General features: G+C 39.0%; 1 protein-coding gene across 2 annotated transcripts in view; it reads right to left on the reverse strand.

Moving 5' to 3' along the window:
* The window catches only part of Gpr158 (G protein-coupled receptor 158), a 376,106-nt gene that overhangs the window by 321,767 nt on the left and 36,275 nt on the right, over positions 1-18,064 (reverse strand). The gene's annotated exons all lie outside the window — the stretch shown is intronic.

An 18,064-nucleotide genomic window follows, 5' to 3' on the forward strand; every position in this document is an offset into this window, starting at 1 on the left:
TGAGAGGCTCTATTTGAATTGTTGGTCAGGGTTATCCAAGAGAAAACTGTAGCTGGAGTTTCTGCTCCACGTGGTACTCAGCTGTTTAGTCCCAAATAATCACACAGAGACACATCCATTATTAAACTGCTGGCTGATGGCTCAGGCTTCTTACTGGCTAGCTCTCTCTTAATTATTAACCCCTTTCTATTAAATTATGTATTGCCACGAGACTGTGGCTTACCTGTAATCTGGCATGTTACTCCTCCGGCAGCTACATGGCTTCTCTCCAGCATTCTCCTCACCTGATAGCCCCACCTATACTTCCTGCCTGGCTACTGACCAATCAGTGTTTTACTCATCAACCAAAAAAAGAAACATATTTACAAATGAACATTCCCCCATCACAAAACATCACAGACTATTGATATTGCCCTTGGTTACCTCCAGAGGTGGAAAATAAGTCTCTATTGCTGAAGATAATATACACTTCAGACACAGGACCCAGAGACCCCTGGGCTGGGACTAACCTTAAAGCCATCTCCTTGAAAATGCCACATAAGGTTCCAAGGGAAAGAAGCAACCAACAGTCCTACACAACCACATCAATGACCAGCATCACAAATAATCCTAAGAGTCAGTAGAGACACATTTACCTTGGTGGTAATCAACAGCTCTCTGATTAGACTTAAAGTCATTTAACAAGAGGAAAGTTGTGGCTGGTACTGAAAACCTAGCCAACTCTACAGGGCTAATAAAGTCATGGGTCTTGGAGGAAAATCTACAACTGCCACTTTACTAAACTAACATACTTCCTAACTCCTTTTAAATATCTGTTCTTATGACAACAGACAAATGTAGTTCTTACCTCTCATCAAGGAAACGTCTCTTTGCAACAGGCAGAACTATTACAGAAATCCACAACCATTCAAAATGCAGTTTTGAAGCCAAGTCCCCAAACAGCTCCTACACCCAAAGGTCAGGAATCATTAAAGAAAAGGGGATGGAAAGATTGTAAGAGCCAGAGAAACAGAAAGTTTGCTATCAGATTGTGTATTCTAGGAATGTCAGAAGCTACACCCACAAAGTTTCACCATCATGACTGCCAAAACATAAGATAAAGAAGTACAAACAAATATACTAATAGGGGTGCGGGAGGAGCAGGAGGCTGTAGGCAGACTTTTCTGTCCTGCCTGCCAGCTCCCAAATAACCACACAGAGACTTCTTATTATGAAAGTTCATCTGATACCTTAGGCTTGCTTTTAACTAGCTCTTATAACTTAAATTAACCAGTTTCTATTCATCTATGTACTGCCCTGAGGATCATTTAACTCATCTATGCACTGCCCATCCTGCTTGCTCTGCATTCATGATGTCTCCTGGAGACTCCACCCTTCTTCTTCCCAGAATTCTCTGTGCTTTGAAATCCTGTCTAGCTACTGACCCTTCAGCTCTTTATTAAACCAATCAGATTGACTTATCTTTACACAGTGTAATCAAATATCACAACAGGAGACCTCAACCCTCAACAGAGAACTACAAGCAATAAAGGAATGTTGAGAACAGGAAAAATAGTCACCCTCAGAAAGCACACCAATTACTTGTCCAATACTAAATGGCCAACCATTAAAAGCATATATTCCAGGAACATTGTACAGACTGAGCAGGTTATATCCATGTACTTAGGAATGTGTATATATGCATATAATAATTAATGAAAAAGTGGCAATGTTTTTAAAAGAAAACAAGTGATTTTTCTTTCCCATATAGGAAGATTTGGAGGGAAGAAAGGGAAGGGGAAATGATGTAATTATATTATAACCTCAAAAATAAGTGAAAATAATTTTAAAAAGAGTATTATGTCACTCTAAATCAGCAGTTCTCACCTCATGAATCATGACCCCTTTTGTGGTGAAGCAACCCTTTCACAGGGGTCACCTAAAACCATCCCACATATCATATATTTACATTACAATTCACAACAATAGTAAAATTACAATTATGAAGTAGCAACAAAAATAATTTTATGGTTGAGTGTCATCACAACATGAGGAACTGTATAAAAGCATTAGAAAGGTTGAGAACCACTGCTCTAAATAAACATAATACTAAAAGTCACCACATACATGAGGTGGAAAGGATGATAAAGTTGATTTGTGGTAAATAAAGAAAAGATTCATGAGTTATCAGAGTAAAGTCAATACAGTATCTCATGACTGGATGTAGGAGGAAAGGAGAAACTCTACTGTAGTCACAGAGGTTACACTACAAACACTTTCATAATTCAAAATCTAACCATCTTTGAACAAGGAGAAAAATGGAGCATTTTATTGCCACCTGCCCTACTCCACCCTTAGGTCCAACACAAACCTCAATAATGGCAAGAGCATAGTTGTCTGTTCTAATTTGCTATCTGTTGTGACAAACCATGACCAACAGTATCTTGGGGAGTAAATTATTTATTTCATCTTAAGAGACAATCCATTATCCAGGGAAACTAAAGCAGGAATCAAGACCTTCAGCAGAAGCCATGGAGAAGTGTTATTTACTGGCTTGCTCAGTCTGCTTTCTTTGTTGTTGTTGTTGTTGTTGTTGTTGTTGTGTTTGTTTGTTTGTTTGTTGAGACAGAGTTTCTCTGTGTAACAGCCTTGGCTGTTTTGGAACTTGCTTTGTAGTCTAGGCTGGCCTTGAACTCACAGTTCTGTCTGTCTCTACCTCCAGAGTGCTAGGATTAAAGGCAGGAACCACCATCATACAACTGCAGTCTGCTTCCTTATACAACTCAGGACCACCAGTTCAGGGGTGGCACCACCCACCCTTTCCCTTCAATCATTAGTCAAGAAAATGCCCCCACAGAATTGCCTTCAGACCAACCTGATGGAGGCATCTTCTCAATTAAGGTTTCTTCTTCCAAGATGACCCTTATCAAGTTGACAAGAAATTAACCAGTACAGATATTTATCATCTTAAACAGTAATACTGAGAAATTTCCCAATGTGTATTAATTCATTCAAAAACAACAATAGATTCATTGCATGTATGAAATTATAAAGGCAATTATATTTTCAAAAATACCTAGGAAAATATTATTTTACTTTCTTGAAAATATCTTTGGTGTTCACCTTATTCCAAAACAACAGGATTCTCATCTCCCTTTCTCTGTTTAATCTACTTCTGCATCACACCTTCCTGAATCTCTGTGTACCCAGAAGATAGTTCAAAGGTCAACCAATGGCTTTGAATTATCATGAAAATGTTTTTAACTTCATGGATTCCCTTGACTAGGTCTACGGTCTTCCAAGAGTCCTATGAGTAAGTGGGTTTACATTAGGTGTCTAACTGTTGTACTTCAACAGAATTAGAAAGTTAAGGGAGCCAAGCCTGTGACACAAATAATCGTTACAAACAAATAATATAAAATTGACTCTCCAGCCTTTTCCCAAGTGATCATGGGATCATAAGTACCAGCTGAGAAACATGGCTTTCTTATGTATAAAGCTGAGATTGTACTCACAAGCCCACAGTGGAATATCTTAAAATAATTACATAATCAAGATTGGGCCATGGCTGCAGTTCATTACAATAATGAGGATGAGATAAGAATGTGACTGGGAATAGCTCTCTTTTCCAAAAAAATACAGAGATATTAGATCAGCACATGATAGATCAGCACAGAAATACTCCACATGTTTAGAACACACAGAAATATCCCACATGTTTAGACTAGCATAGAAATGCTCCATATGTTAGAACACACGGAAACGCTCCACAAATTTAGATCAGCATAAAGATGTTCCACATGTTAGAACAGCAAGGAAATGCCCCACATGTTAGAATACATGGAAATGTTCCACATGTTTAGAACACATGGAAATGTTTCACATGTTAGAGAAGCAAAGAAATGATCCACATGTTTAGAACACATGGAAATGTTCCACCTGTTTAGAACACATGAGAATGTTCCATGTGTTTAGAACACACGGAATTGCTCCACATGTTAAAGCAGCATGGAAATGCCTCTCCAGGAGGCAAAGCATGAATCAAAAGCCTTTTCAGAGTCTCACTCAGACTCAGGAATCTCTGAACACGTTTATCCTGTTGGAGACTCTAAGCAACCAATAGTTCTTCATATACTTTCCTGCCATATTAACAATAGCTGTAAATTTTCTCTACTAACAGTTCTGTTTTTTTTTCTCTCCTAATCTCATTTTCAAAGACCTTTTAGTTCAATCTCACCAATTAAATTTACTGACTTATCCATCTTGCCACACATCTACACAAGTGTTTATATCGTGAAGTACAAAACTACATACATAATGAAGTGTGCTACAGTTCAGTGTAACCTTGTAAATTTCATATACAGCAATGACTTCAAATGACAAGAAAAAAAGAGATGGGTACTTGTAAGTTGCTTGTTGCTTTTGGGGCAAAAGCACTGTCAGCACTCTATTTTCCACTGATATCATCAACCACCCACTCATTTTCTCTGTGGGGAGGGAAAAACAATGAGAAATCTAAACCTGTCCTGAATGCACCCATATGAACCCCCTGGTAATACATCAGAAGTAATAGCAGCCATACTAATGAGATGAAGAGTGTGGTAGGTAAGTCTTGGTCTTAGGGAAAGGAAAGAGAACAAGGAATGGAGTTTCACTCTTGTATAATACAGTCAGCTAAAGCTTTCTGAATCAGCCACGGGCTGTAGCTAAGCAACATGGCTTTCTGTGCTCCAAATGGGGCTGTCGAACATCAGGAGCCTAGTTCCTCACTAAAAGCTTTGACAAGTTTTCACCATGTTTTATGTAACTGTTATGGAGGGAGTTGCCCGATTAGATCTGATTTGCTGTCATAATGGGATTTTTTTCCCCACATAAGCTAATGATGCAGAGTTATATTTAACCCCCAGAAGTCACCCTCAGGCACTTGCTGTACACTCTGATTGCTTCTCATATCTAGATTTAGACAACTAATAATTTTTCTGCTACAGAAAATGACAAAAGCAAAGGTTTAATGGGTAGGTTTACCCCTCCCAATTGGCTCCACTATAAATTTAGTTACATATTGTGAATCTGTTCACTAACTTCCAATTTCTTCAGATGCTTTCTCACCAAATAGAAAAAAAAATTGTGAGAGTCTGATACTTTGAATGCATGTCCATTGATGTGTGTGACTTCATAGTCTCACCCAGACTACCCTTGCCTTTCTGCATAAACTGTAGATCTTCATCCATTAAATTCAGCCTCATCAGGATTTCTAAGCCACAGAAATGCTTAGCATCATTTTAGTATTTTATTCTCAACATCAGAGTCCAACTTATATACTTTCATAAATATTCACCTTGGTGTTATTGATCATGATGAGCTGAACCTCTCATATTGACTTATATTCTATTCCTGCATTTGAATTGGTATTCTAATTTTCTGCACATAGTCCCTCCCTTCAATACCAGTCTCTTAGTCAGACAAGTATTCAAAGCTTTCACCAATCCCTATCCAAGAAGAAAAATCATAGCCCTTAGGTCCTGCTTCAACTTGGACATTCCTCCATTCAAAGTCACAATCATACATTAAACTAAGAGTCCCACTATTGTCGTTTAATAAGAATCAGGAAAAAAAAATAGGCTGAATAGATGTTTATTCAGGAAGAAATAACTTACAACAGAGACAGATGAACACCAGCAGGTTCCTGGTCCCAAGGATGCCTCCGGATGCTCTTCTGTCCCTGTGCTGCAAGCAAAAGAGTGCACCAGGCCCCTTCACCAGACCTAGTTCCCCCGGGTAATGTCTGCCAATATCTCACTACATACAACAGCCACAAAGAAACTCCTGCTGCCAGTCAGTTTGAAGCTCATAATTGATGATAAGGAACTATGAGTGCTTAGCCCTAAATGAGTCATTTTTATCATCCCCACTACTACCACTAAGGCTCAGAGAGCACTGCATAAGAAGAGATAGGGAAAAAAATGTAAAAGCTGAAGGATGGGAAGAAGGGCTGAAATGCTGTCATTTGGACATGACATGGCTGTACAGTTGCTATGGTGACCTGCACAAGATAAAGCCAATCAAACTTCTAACAAATATGGGGAGGTATTCTCTAGGCCCCACCCCTCACTGGGATTATATTGGCAGTTGATGTTGCTGATGGAGGGAAAATATTCTTTTCTACTCTCACCAGGATATGGTCACTCCATTGCATGGCCCCACACCCTTGGACACATGAGCAACATGAACTGGACTTAGGAGGTTATCAAAAAGGAAGAGAGGGAAGAAGGGGAAGAGGAAGAGGAGAAGAAAGAAGGTGATGAAGAAAAAGAGGAGTAGGAAGACGACAATGATGACAACGACATGAAGCTGGAGAAAGCAAAGCGGGGATTGGGAGGGGAGACATGGAGTGTAAGCAGGGTCAATTTCATTGTATACAAGTGTGGATTCTCAAAAAAACAATTTAAAGTCTCTGGGTAAAAAATATAAAACTCTTGCTGTCACTGCTTATCTGCCTACAAAATAGGATCACTGGCTGGTCCCAGGCCAAATATAAATGTAAGATTACTATGTCTCTTGGAAACTTGTCCTTGCCACCAGTAAGTTACATCAGTACTTCTGGACTGCTCTCTGCCTAATTTCCCATAGGAGTGATTCCATCTTGTGTCTTGGCTGAATTCTCAGTAACAGAGCCATAGCAATGTCATCCCATGGCCCCCTACTGGTCAGACAGATAGCTTAGTTTCCTGAACCCCCATACCAGACATTTTTATCTTTGTCAACCTGTAGCTCTTGGTTTCCTTGTGCCAAATAGAGATAACTATTGTAGCTATCACCCAGGGTGGTTATATATTATATGCATATGATTTTATTGTTGTTAAATGTTTTCTTACATGGAAATTCAGAAAGAAACTTTATATTACTGGAACCAAATGCTTTGGGGATCTCATAGACTTTGTGCTTGAGCAAAGAAAAACTAACTACTAAACCAATAGCCTGGATGCATACGAGAAAGTGGTGGCACATAACCTGAAATCCCACATTTGGAAGCTGACTCAGAGGGATCACAACTTCAAGACCAGCCTGGGCTACATGAGTCTTTGCCTTTAAACAAAAAAAAAAGGGGGGGGGGAGGAATGGAAGGCAAGCACTCTACTCAATGGCTGTAAGACAAGATTCCATGATGTTATCAATTCCCAGCACTGGAGCTTAATGCTTTTATGTGTATCACTCATGAATAAGGTTTAGTGAAGGTTTTATTTCTGTGACATTTCAGAAAGTCCAGAAATAAAAAGCAACTAACAATAACTCCTAAAGTAATCATTAGCAATTTTATTTAAATTTACTTTTTAAAAATTCTCAGGTTATAGATAATTTTACCATTTCTAAAGATGTAAGCAAGTTCCATGTTAATAAGATAGGCGTACTTATTTGCCTTTACATAAAGAATTAAATACTGTGATTAATATTTTTATTTCATAAATATCAATGCTGAGAATGTCTTTAAATAAATATGTAGCATAAAACCAGAGCCAAAATTATACAACGGAAAGAAGAAAGCATATTCAACAAATGGTGCTAGAATAATTGGATGTAGGCATATAGAAGATTGCAGATAGGTCCATATCTATCACCCTGTACAAAACTCTAGTCCAAAAAAATCAAATACTTCAACATAAATCCAGTTACACTGAACCTGATTGAAGAGAAAGTGGGAAATAGCCTTGAATGCATTGGCACAGGAGACAACTTCGTGAGCATAACACCAGTAGCATAGACACTAAGATTGACAATTAATAATGGGACCCCCTGAAACTGAGAAGCTTCTGTAAGGCAAGGGATACTATCAACAGGATAAAACAGCAGCCTACAGAATATGGCCACTTAAAAATTGGTAGGAATTAAGAAGCTCTGTCCTAATCCAAATTCAAATCAGCAACTCAATAATTTTTAAAATCAAACGTTCTAACACAATATAATTCAAAGTTATACCTATTTTACACATACATATTGAAGAATGAGCATCAGAAAATATTAAAAGTATATGGTTTCAATAATTATAAAGTTTCCCTAAGAACATAAACTTTGGGATGGAGAGAGGGCTCGAGAGTTAAGAGCACTTCTTGTTCTTGGAGAGGACCTGGGTGGTATGACGTGTGGTGCAAAGTATGCACACTGTGTTCAGAAGCAAGGACGCAACAAAGGCATTGATGCAACAGGTAAAACATTGCCTGAAACACCTGGGATTCATAACATGTTTGATTTGTAATTAATTTTTGGTCTTTACATGTCCAGAAACTTACTGTTGGCAATTTTTTCCAATATGAGACTGTGGCCTACAGTTTAAGACACTGGGAGTTGGCTTACACACATTTCCAAAGTTACAGGTTTTACTTCTCAGGATAAAAAAGGGTGGGCAGGTTGGCATCTTACCAAGCCCCTATCCACCTACTAAATACATTTCAGAGAGACTACTTTAACATAATTGTTCTCTGTATCTCTGAATCCTTGGGAATTGTTAAATCATACTGCAGAGTCTGTTTCCTTTATCACCAAACTATTTTTTTTTTTTTTGCTTGTTTTTCCACTATGAAATTGCTTTAATGGTGGTATCTGTACAAGTGATGTTAAGACATAACTAACACACAGGCTTATGAGTGAACAGAGGGTTCACCTTGCTCACAGGCTTTAGCTGCCAGACAGCTCTAGGCCACCTCCTCCTCAAACTCTCCCTCCTCCTGAGCTGTAGCTTCTTAGTACTTCAGGACTCCAGGCGGTTCATGCTGCTATTATCCTCAGTGAACCCATCTCATCCATGTCCTCACTTAAAAAATAAAGACGATGACCTATGAATGCATACTTACACATGAATGCATACATCACACACACATAACAGAGAGAGATAGAGAGAGCGGTCCAGTTTTGCTGCTTCCCCTGACAACTGAGACAGCCTGGTGTCCTCTCTGGGTCTCTGCTTCCACACAGTTAAAATGCAGATGCTAAGCCTGTGGGAATCAACCAAGTGCTGTTTGTCAGGAGTTCAGCCCAGAGCCCGATGAACAACGCTCAAGAAGCAGGGAAGCTCATTCTTTTTTGGTGGGTGGCGGGGATAGAACCAATGGCTTTGTGAGGGTAGGCAAAAGCTCACCACGCAGCTGCACCTGGAGCCCCAGATGCGCCTTCTTTAGGACCCTGTGCACCCGTCAAGTAGCTACACAAACCTCTTTATTGCCCTTCCCATCCAGCCCTTTCTCTTCTTCTAAAGCCCTAGATTCCATGATTCAAACTTAGAGTTGTGGTAAGCAAGCATGGGCTCTCAGCCCAGCAGCTTCAAATGCTCTGGACATCACTGAACTATTTTAATACATCATAATTTATTTAGTCAATTCTGTACTGTGCATTTGTTTCCAAATTTTCAGCGCATGCTACTCTAATGAATGCTGTGGTCTGCAGATAGGTGCAGCAGTTTCAGAAGATTTTCTTTGGCAAATGAAAGAAAAAGATAAAACAGTTTTAAGGAAGAAGTGTGTGCTTTTTACTACAGTAATTTTACCATCTCACCAGAAAGCTCAATAACAACTGCATTTCTACCAATTCTTCATAATAGTATACTCACCACACAGTATAATTTGGTTTGGTTTGGTTTGGTTTGGTTTGGGTTTGCAAGGCCTCACTATGTGCAGTTTAGTCTTGAATTCACAGGCCCCAACCTCAGCTTCTTGAGTGCAGAAAGGACCGTTTGTTAATCTAGTAGGCAAAATTCATTCACTTTTGGGAACTGCGTAAAAATTTGTCTTTTATGATGCAGATTCTTTATTTCTCTTTATCCAAGTTTATATTTTGTATGTTAGTCACTTAGCACTTAAAGAACGTCATGGTAGATTACATTTTCAAGTTTCCTGGATCTCTTGTGAATGAAGTGATTTATTTAAATTATGATTTCCTCTATTACTCCATGCTATTTTGGGGAGTAGGAATACACTTGGAGTACACATCTGTAATACTAGCACTTAGAAGCTGAGGTGGGGAATGACTGTATCAACCTTGAGGCCAGCCTTGGTTCTAAGCTAGCTAATGCTACAAAGAAAGTCTCTGTCTCACACACACACACACACACACACACACACACACACACACACACACACTTTGCAAGATGGGATTGAGTTACTCTATCAGAAAAAGTACTCCATAGAAAATAAAATGTATACATTGTTAATTATTAAATTTACAGTTAGTAAGACTGTGTTCAGCAAAACCTCAAACAGAAAAGGCCAGTATAGCTAATTAAGTAGGAGGAAATTGAAGTCAGAAGTGGCTTGGGTGAGACAGTATTAGAAACAGTACTCTGCCATTTAGACAGAACACAACCCACAATTTGCAACTCTCCATAAGGAAAGATATGTAGTGTTCTAGTGGAAAAGATGTTTAGATGACCACAAAGTCTCGATGTCTTTTAACTTCCCACAACAGGTTCACACTCTCCCAACCACAAGATGGCAAAGGGCACTGCTGTACCCTTGGTTCAGTTGCTGGGAACATGGGATTGATAGACAAATTTAGGAACTCGCAAAAACGTAATACCCATGGGGGAGGGGCAGGGGGAATCAATCAGCATCTACAAATAGTATAGAAAAAAGATTATGTAAGAAATCCAAACAGGTTCATTATTCACAGCCCTGAGAACAAATTGGGGAACCATCTTCATAGGGCTTGGTAAAGCAAGGCTGTTTTACTGAACCACAAGATATTTAGCCTAATGGAAAGATGACTAAACAGAAGCTGAAAATAATCTCCAAACAGCTGAGGAAAAGGTTTCCATTTTTAATGGCAAGCCTGGAGATGATGGGAGGCCATCAGCAGAGAGATGTCTGCAGATTGTGGCTCAGCGCCTGGCACCCTGCGATGTACCTGCAAGCACCAGATCCAGGTTCTCCAATCATGCTCTCCAATCTGATAAAGAGGCATTGCTTCCCTTAAACAGCCACAGTTTGTGTTGATAAGGAGCGAAAAGAAAAGTCATGATGCAGTGTGACAGGCATTTAAACATCTGGATGAGGGCCAGTTCACTGCTCTCCATTTGCTGGAAGACTTTCCCATTTCTAGCATGGATAATGGCATGGAAAAACCAGTGTGCAAGGGTCTTGCTTCATTTTCTTTTTATCTAGAACAAGGCTTCACCCTAAATTCTTGATTTCCAAGATTACAGCACAAGCTGCCACGCCTGGTTCTGTCCTCCTCGCTTCTTTTCCAGAGTTAACATAGTAGCTGTGAGAAGGTCTCAGAAGGTGGTATTCATTTCAAGCTGTTCTTGGTGTCCCTCATTGAATTTGAAGGCAAAGTTACTGACTGGGCTGTTTAGAAACTCAGAGATTTGAAAGCCTTCAAATACTTATGTGTCCCCTCTGTACTATGAGCTAGATCATTGTCTAGAACTAGCTGGCTGCCTCCCTGTCCTATACGGTAGTCACAAGCAGCTATATAATACTTGAATCAGGTTATAAAGGCCATTTGCCTGAAATTTTTATTTTTATCTAATTTTATTTACTTTATATTAAAATTAGTAGCCACATATGGCTAGTGCCTCTCACAATAGACAGTACAATTGTAGGAACACAACAATTTTTCTAAATAAATAAATAAATAAATTCCAGTGAAGGTAAGTACCCTGGCACAACAAGGACACAAGATGAGAACTAATAAGCAGTTGCTTCCAGCCTTTTCACTAAATTGGAAATTAAGCTAAAGATCTCTGGGAAAGCACTGTTATGCTCAAGGGACTAAGTTGTGTTCTGAATACAAGCATTTTCAAAAGAGAAGAGTCAAGTACTGCCTTCTTTGCATCTTTGCATTAAATTTCTTTTCTTATATATTAAATAATACCCATCCTTACCTTTTTAAAACATATTTTCTAACTAAAATTATGTAGCGTTACAGTGTTCTACCTAAGACATTCCATTAAGGGGAGATATGGGGTGCTATCTGTATGCGTGTGTGTGTGTGTGTGTGTGTGTGTGTGTGTGTGTGTGTGTGTGTGTATGTGTGTGTGTGTTGCATGTGTTAATATATGCTCTCTCCACAGACAAAAAAAATTAATATTTACTTTTATTTTCTTAATTATGTACATAAGTGCATACCTGTGTGAGAGTCTGTGCACATATGACTACAGGTGCCTACTGAATCCAGAAGAGGGTACAAAATCCCTTGTAGCTGGGCTTATAGACAACTGCAAGACTCCAATATGAATGCTGGCAACCAAATCTGGTCCTCTGTAAGTTGTACACTGTAACTGCTAAGATATCTTTCCATCTCCCTAAGTGACATTTTAACAATCCTGAAAAAGTGTTTCAAAGTGAGAATACTGAAAATTTGTATTTGAAAATGTTTCCAGTGTATAAGAGTTTTGTTGACAAAAATCGAAAAATACTGAGAGCCCTGCAATTTAAACCTGAAGATAAAAGTTCCCAAAAAAATCTCACAAGAAGACAATAAGATGATTATATATGCATGTGTGTGTGTGTGTGTGTGTGTGTGTGTGTGTGTGTGTGTGAGTGAGAGAGAGAGAGTCCTGTAAAATACTAAAATGCCCAGTTTTCAGATTAGCTTATAGGGACCAACTAACACCAGTTAAGATGCAAACTTGCTAGCTATATTTTTGCATAAACCTTTGGGAAACTGGTAGATAGAACATAAAAAATGGAGATAATGATTTAACAAAAAGATTCAACAGTGGATTCATTCCATTTGGATTAATAGATCCTTGCAAAGTATGTTCATCACCTGTGACAGATGTTAAAACTAAATTAAAAAAAAAAAACTGATGAACCTATAGACTCTTGAGTCAATGAAGACAAAGAATAGGTTTAACATTTCTAATAAAATATTTACTAAAATGTGAGTTAATCACAATGCTGTCATTAAAGGTATGATTATTACTTTTACAAAATATCACTTTCATTAAGCTATTTCATCCTTATACCATCCTGATTAGGTTTTCTGATTTACAAAATGATTTATTAGTATAGTAAAAATTTGTATACTCTGTATATTTAAAGTGTAGGAGGCACTTAATGTTTACTAGTGGCCTATAATCAAACAGCTTAAAGCTACTGTCTTAGTGTTGCCTATTTCAATTTTTTATTATTATTATAGTAAAAATAAGCAAAAGGAGACCTTTAAAATAAAAATCAATTGATTTAGTGTTTCTAATAAACTGTAGGAAAGAATTCTGTGTGTATTCAAAACATGGGTAGGAAGACTGAGAATTAAATGGGCACTGAAAACAGGGTCAATTAAATTCTGCAATGATGCAGGCCAGTAAAGAAGAGTAGCATGTACTCCTTTCTGAGAGGAGGTTCTTGGATCTTACTTTGCTACGTTCCTGGTGGGGGTGGCATAGTTTCCAAAACTGGCGATATGAACTCAGTGGGGAATTAATTCTTTTTCCTTGTGGTGTTTCTGGAACTTTCATTATTGTCCCCCATCAGTTTTCTATTTCCAACATCAGCCCTGCTCAACTGATACAACTTGTTCCAAGAGCCAACACTCCAGAAAAATTACTAAGTAGAGTTGGGCTTGCTTAAGACTTGGATATATACATACATACATACACACATACATACATACATGTATGTATGTATATGTATATATCTCTACAAAAGGAGAATATTAAACATTAGCAAAATACAGAACCTACTCTAAGCTGTAGTGCTTTGGTTTCTAATGATACTGATTTTCATATTGTGGCTCATATTAAGTATTTTAAAAAATATACAAGTTTACACCGTGATTCCTGGTGTTAGAACCATAAGATCAGGACAAAAGAAAAACAGAGCAGATAAAAAATGCTCTAAGTAGCAGATTTCTCTCTTTTTTCCCCAAAAAGTAAACTCTTCAAGGAAAACATGGTTGTAATCTCCAATTCACACTAGCACAGACAAGGACTGAAAGGGGGTTCCTAATGCTTAGACTCTCCAATTCACACAAAACAGAGAAGGATGGAAAGAGAGTTCCTGGTGCTTTGATTTCAAGTGTAATATGTGCTCATTGGAGCTGTTTAAAAAGACCATGTACTCGCTCATATATGGATTTTAGACACAGAGCAAAGGATCACCAGGCTATAATTCATACCACCAGAGGAACTAGGATACAAGGTGTATTCTAAGAGATTCATATAAAGTCCCTCACAGAAGGGGGAAGGGACAAGTCCCCCAGAGCACATGGGAAGTGGGGGAGGGGCAGTGAATGGAGAGAGATGTAGGAGAAAGAGAAGGGGAGGAGAGGAAAGCACATGCGACTAGGAAGATTGAGTCAGGTTAGGAATAGAAGAAAGGAAAGAGAGAGAGAGAACAATCATAAAAGAGGGAGCCATTATTGGTTTGAAGAGAAAACTGAACCTAAAGAAAGGTCTAGAGACCTACAAGACTGCCGCCAACTAAAAATTTGAGCAACTATAGAAAGGCTACCATAAATGCCCTTCCCGGATAGTGAGATCAACAACTAACTTATCCACCATCATGGAGCCCTCATCTAGTACCTGTTGGAAACAGAAGCAAACACCCACACATAAACACTGAGTCGAACTAGAATCCAGATGCAGAGGGAGAGGACAAGACCAGGTTACAAAAACACATAGAGACAGTTGACCTGAACAAGGAGGAGCTAACGGGCCCCAGACTGATAGCTGAGAATCCAGCATGGGACTGACCAGAACCCCTGAATATGGGTCTCGGCTAGAAGGACTTAGAAGCCTAAGGGACCTCAGACAGTGGAACCAGGATGTATTCCTGGTGCACAAAAAGACCTTGTGGACACATGCCCCATGGAGGGATACTGCCTAACCTACAGACAGGAGAGAAGTCCTAGTCCCTACTTCAAATGACTTGACAGATTTACATGACCCCACCTGGATGGCATTGCCCTACATGTGGAATTGGGGTGGGGGGATGGGAGGGAAGGGTGGTCAGGGTGCCTGTGAGGGGGGAGAGAGGGTAAGAGGGAGGGAGGGATGGAGGGATGAAGGAAGGGAGTGGGAGAGGGGTGGAGGGAGGGAGGGAGAGAGGGAGGAAGAGGGAACTGGGATCAACATGTAAAATAAAAACTAAAAATAAAAATAAAAAAAAAGACCAACACCACCAGAGGAACTTACAGAAGTATGAACAATTCCAGGACAGCACTTGAATAATATATACTACCTCACCAGAACCTCCTGATCCTGGCCCAGAACCAAAAGCTTACTTTCAACTTGAATACCCATAAAAGTCAAAGAACTGGGAGTGAGAGCAGGTTCTAAGGCAAAATATGCATTGCCATATTTTCCCTTTCTTTTCAAAAAAAAAGTTTATTTTATGGGTTTGAGTGTTTTGTCTGCATGTATGTATCATATGTATCATATACATACCTGGAACTGGCAGAGACCAGAAGAGGGCCCTAGATCTCCTGTAACTTGAGTTACAAGTGATTGTGAATTGCCATGTGGATGCTGGACACTGACTGAACCTGAGTTATCTGCTCGGCAGCCCATGCTCTAACCAGTAAGCCCTCTCTTTGGACCCTCATTTCAGCTTCTTGATATTACTTTTGGAGCACCAAGCTTCTTGCTACAACATTTTCAAATAAGTCATTGAATTGTCAATTGTTCTAAAGAATGTGCGTTTCAAGTTTTGCCATGAGAAAAAAAATGAGTAAATATAATGCTTCTATATATAATTCTAAAAGTCATATATTTCAATCCAATCGCTGTTCATTGGAATAGAAAACTGTATTGTTTCTTGAAATAATTTGTTTGAAAGCTCTAAAAATATACAAGACTCAGAAAATTAATATTGCTAATGCAATGAAAGTAAATCAACCTTCTAAAAGTAGTTATTGGTAATAAAACCATCCAGTTAAAAAATGAGTCCTATAAAGAAACAAAAAATGACTCAAAGATTATTACAAGTTAAACAGGGTCTATCTTCCTATTTCTATATAGATGCTCTGTTGAATCCAGCACCCACACCAAGATGAGGTTGCATAGAAGTGAACACTCTTAGACCAGTAACCATAGTAGGACACCCAGTATGGAAAAAAAAATAGTCCATGCTAGCTAAAGACAATGCAAAGTGGCCATATGCAATTGCCATGGAGATAATAATCAAACTAGGGACAATCACCAATCATCTATTGAAATTTATATGTTTGAAATTGCCAGAGTCATCCAAGGGGAAGTAAAGCCTCAGAAATATACAAAATCATAAGATAACCAAATAGGGACAGAAGGTTTTACCAAAGCAAAAGGACTCACATACCTCTTGAGTTCCAGTCAGGTATGGGGTTCAGGTAAAAAGGGAGCTACAGAGGGCTGGTTATGTGGGGATGTACAGACATGAAGGAGATTTGGGAACATGTGTGAGGAACCAAAGAGGTGAAAAAGCATTATGGGAATATGATGGCAGGGAGAGAGAGTTAGAGCAGCAGTTCTCAACCTGTGGGTCATGACCTTTTGGGGATTGCCTAAGACCATCCTGTATATCAGATATTTATATTACAATTCATAACACCAGCAAAATTATAGTTACAAAGTAGCAGTTTATGGTTGGAGGTCACTACAACATGCAGAAGAACTGTATTAATGGGCCACAGCATTCGGAAGGTTGAGAACCATTGGATTTCCAGGGACGTGGACGAGTATAGAGGTATTGGGGTACTTGGGGAGGGAGAATTGAAGGATATTGTGATAAAGAGAATGGCAATGGGTAAAGGGATGTGTGAAGTGTAGGCAAGTATAGGACTTTGGGAGATTTGGGGGAGTATAGTGATCTTAGTTGTGTCTGAGTGATATGTAATAGCACAGTGTTGCTGAGTGTGCACATGGTGCACATGTGAGGGGATTATATCCACATATATTCATACATATACCTGTGTACCTATAACTACAATGACACAAAGAAGTACTTAACGGAAAACATCCTTCTGGCTTAATAGCCTTGCTTTGAAACCACATAGATGCACCATGCACAACTATTCACGATTGGAAAAAGATCAAATGAAAGATGTTATTTATGACTTTGTAGAAACACCATCCTGATCCAGTTGCAGAGAGGGAGGAGTGATAAGAAAATGGGGGCAAGACCAGGCTACAGAAACCCACAGAGACAGCTGACCTGAACAAGGAGGAGCTAATGGATTCCCAGACTGATAGCTGGGAAACCAGCATTGAACCAACTCAGACCCCCTGAACATGGGTCTCAGTTAGAAGGCCTGGGCAGTCTAAGGGACCTCTGACAGTGGAACCAGGATGTATCCCTGGTGCACAAAAGGACTTTGGGAGCACATTCCCCATGGAGGGATAGTCCCTTAACCTAGAGGCAGGAGGAAGGGCCTAGTCCCTACTCCAAATGACTTGACAGATTTTGTTGATGGGGAGGGGTGGGGGGAAGGGAGGGAAGGAAGGAAGAGAGGGAACTGAGATCAATATGTAAAATAAGAAAAAATTTAAAAAGAAAAAGAAACAACTTCCTGTTTAAAATAAACTGAGTCAACTTCTCATACAAATTTATGGAGTCAACATTGGGATGTTCTAAGCGTTAAAGATCAGAAAACTGGAATTATATGTTTTTTTTCCACAGCATTTTTTTAACCTTAGAGACAGATAAGTGAGAAGATACTCTTTAGTCACATTTCTTTTTTGAAGTTGCAAAGGCCAACTGACAGGGATCATTGCTGTTGTCATTGTTTCCTGAACAAAAAAAGATGGGTCTTTTGCAGAAGTATAATCTCTGTTCTTTATCAGCCAGAATCCCACCCAATCAAGCATGGGTGGGAGTAGAAAGTTTGGAAAATACAACCTTAACCAATCCCTTCCTTTCCAAATGCCTGCATATAATTTTCTCCTTGTTTTCCAAATTGTCCTGCCATACCTGCCCTACTACATTTTAGCATATGGCATCATGTTTGAATGCATCCCACAAATGTGACAATAAGCATCACAGTGCATTAAAAGATACTTGTTCTGTTTGGTCCCACTGGGACTGTTTTCTCATTTCCCAATTGTTGTACATTTCTAACTCATTTTGAAGAATGACATCAGCCTTTAATTAAAGTTGAATTTTAGCCACAACCTTAC

The sequence above is a fragment of the Phodopus roborovskii genome, unplaced genomic scaffold (genome assembly GCF_943737965.1).
Source record: "Phodopus roborovskii unplaced genomic scaffold, PHOROB, whole genome shotgun sequence".
In the NCBI taxonomy this organism is placed as follows: Eukaryota; Metazoa; Chordata; class Mammalia; order Rodentia; family Cricetidae; genus Phodopus; species Phodopus roborovskii.